This window comes from Lactuca serriola, chromosome 9, assembly GCF_051521515.1.
Source record: "Lactuca serriola cultivar US96UC23 chromosome 9, Lser_US96UC23_V15, whole genome shotgun sequence".
Classification (NCBI taxonomy): domain Eukaryota; kingdom Viridiplantae; phylum Streptophyta; class Magnoliopsida; order Asterales; family Asteraceae; genus Lactuca; species Lactuca serriola.
This window is the reverse complement of record NC_136416.1, coordinates 211,738,034-211,741,290: the sequence shown is the minus strand read 5'-3', so window position 1 is coordinate 211,741,290 and position 3,257 is coordinate 211,738,034.

Here is a 3,257-nt window from a genome sequence, read left to right as displayed (position 1 = left end):
ATTTCACGGCAGGGGCCGTTGTGGTGGTAGTTGCATTTGTTGCACTTGGGCGAACTTCCAGCATACCGACTCACCGGAGCAGTAGTAGCAGCAGTAGGGGTTATTGCGGCATGAATTGCTATCATTTGCTGCTTTTTGGCAGCCTGCTGCTTCTTCTTTTCATCCCAGAATTTCCGCTTAGTATCGGCGGGTTTGGAGGGTTCCGGGATGGCTAGGGTGGTTGTGGTTGCAGGGGTTTTGACTCCATGGTCAATGAGTCGTTGTGCCAATCGTTTGGCACTGTCGAAGGTAGCGGGGTTTGACGCTAGCACATTCCCCTGATACGGAGGCACTAGCCCCCATATGTACCTCTCGATCTTCTTCCCCTCGGTGGGAACCATATTGGGGCAGAGGGCCACCAGCTCGCTGAATCGAGCAGTATAAGCGACCACGTTGATGCCCTTCATCGTCAGGTTCCAGAGTTCCTGCTCCAGTTTTTGGATCTCGCCCCTCGGGCAGTATTCCTCAGTCATGAGGTCTTTCATAGTTTCCCAGCCCATGTCGTTGGCTACGACGAGAGTTAGTGCCTTAACATGGCCGTTCCACCATGTTAGGGCCTTTCCTTCAAAGGTGCATGCGGCGTACTTGACTTTACTCGCCGCAGGGCATGAACAAATTTCGAAGACTGATTCAGCCTTCTCGATCCATTGCGAGAGGGCAATGACTCCACCGGTGCCGTAAAAAGGCTTCGGTTTGCAATTTGTGAAATCCTTGTATGAGCACTCTCTCGAGCGCACAGGGGTTTCAACCGGTGTTGACTCCACAGGGGTTCCACCTCTGCTGGCATCAGAAGAGTGATACTGAGCCATGGCAGTTGCCACTGCTGCAGCTACGGCAGCATTCAGGGCTATAGTATCGATGACTGGAGGCGGAGGAGGTGGTGGTGCAGGATTATTCCTGGGAGATTTGCGAGGAGGCATCTTTCAGCTATAAGTTTATAAAGATAAGAAAACGGTCAGAATCAATTTGTAAGCAACGTGAGAGTGACACATGGACTAACTAAACATAGTCCAACAGTTGAAAGAGTGCTTGGAACCACAATAAGACATATTAGTAGGAAAGCACAAGTGTATAGATTTTTCCCCAGATAGATAGATCTAAAAAAAAATATTGGTATTACTGATGTAATAAGTTCAGGGAAAATCGACCTAACAGTAGGTCATACATCATACCATATAGAAAAGTTTGACAGTTCTTAGATTTCAAATTTGAGTACGGAAAGTTAGAAATATTTTACACACAAGTGCTACTTGGAGCACAGATGTTAAAGGCTATCCTTTAATTAAAAGACGGAGATGTACTAGACATCAACCAACGGCGATGGGAAAATCCCGGGCGAGTACTGCGGTCGGGCACTTGATGAAACACCTCCTGAATGTGTCGATCCTGAGTCCTCTGACGAGCTCGAAGTTCCAAAATTTCAGCTCGTGAGGCAGCCAACTGCTACTGCAGGGTTTTATTTGTTCTCCGGGTCCGTTCCATGTCTTCTTCAAGACGGCGGATGCGGACTGTGTTGACACCTGAGATGGCATCAAACTCTATGACCCGGTCGATGGCTGCTCGACCTTGCTCGACTTCACAAGCTATTTTGTGGATAATGACAGGCAGAGTCCGGTCGGCAGAGCCACCATCGCTGACGTTGTGAAAGATTCGGTCCCCCAAGTATGGTAAGGGTTGACCCTATTCATCACTCCAGCGATTCAAGTTGTTTGCCCATAAGGGAGTAGGACCTGGAAACGCTGGTCGAGGGTTGTTGTTCGGGGCTTGACCTACTAGCGGTAGGTTGTTGACTTCAGGCTCAGAGTCGGATCCATCAGAAAAAGCCTTCTTCGAGGTGATCATCCAAAGGGATTGGATGCTCATCATCGGGTTCTTCATCGATCCACCCGGCATTGCCTTCATTTGGAAAGTACTGGTCGCCGTGATGGAATCTAGCCATTAGATCTACGCGAGAAGAGAGGTATACGAATATAGTATACGTGTAACTAGTAGTACAAAATACACCTATAGTATTTTAAGTTTAAGTTTTTTTGATCTTCTTGTGGTATTGTTGGTAAGTTTTTAGACTTGTTAACCTATCACAACCATTCTAGGGCATGTGCTAATCACTCCTAGGACCAGTATAGTTGATCAGGCTATGCCATTCCCAGGACTAACCATACATCCCCGAGCTCACTTGTGATATTTAACAATCGTAATACTTTTGTTCTTGTCATTGTGACACTGGTTTTAGTATGAATGCAGACTAGTATACTTAATTAAATATTTTAATATTTAAAGTATAGACTCTTGGTCAGAGTTTAATCCCTAATGGGTTTATAGTTTAGTATATCTTTTATGGGTTGATATACTCAATTCACTATAAACAATGCTCTGATACAAATCTGTCACACCCCAAAACCAAGAACGACGGAAACGTTATGGGGCGGAGGACGTCATGTAAGGTAATCACAACACAGTAAATGTAAATAAGCAAACAACATCATCCATTGCATTAAATATATAAATTTAATACATGCGTGTTCTGTACAGTTTTAGACACCAAAAATATAACGTAAATCAAAATAATAAAATGATGAGTCTTGAGTGCGCTCCATCATCTCAAAAGCTGGCATCGGTACCTGTCTACTGATGACCTGAGAATACAAGTTATTTTGAAAGAGTTTATCAGCATTAAGCTGGTGAGTTCATAAGTATCTTAGTGTCAATGTTTGTAGTAAAAAAAACGTTTGAACCTGTCTCAATGTATAAGTTTGTAAAAGTTTGAATCTCTCAGAAAATCCTATATTTTCTATAAAAGTAACCTTCTACCAAGGCTAAACTGTTTTGTAAACTCGTTTGTTGTAAAAGTGTGTAATTACCCAAGTATAACTATCATTTGTTAAAATATAGTTTGTACATTAATGCTTAAGTGAGGTTATCACTAAAATATGTAATGGGTAAATCATTGTAGCACTGTAGCTTGGTATAATAAGACTACTGCTGTACTAAATACTACTACCTTAAACCGGATTTATATTAAGGTATAATGTGATAAATTGCACCATGCTATCGACTGGTAACAACGACATAAAGAACGGTCGTAATAACGGAATGACGTTTGGCACCCGCAGACCTGCAGGTCCGGCTGTAGCTAGCAGCAAGGTGTAGGATAGTCAATCCAATATAGATCTATACGCAAACTCAACGCTCTCCCTCCAAGAGAATTCTGGCTACAA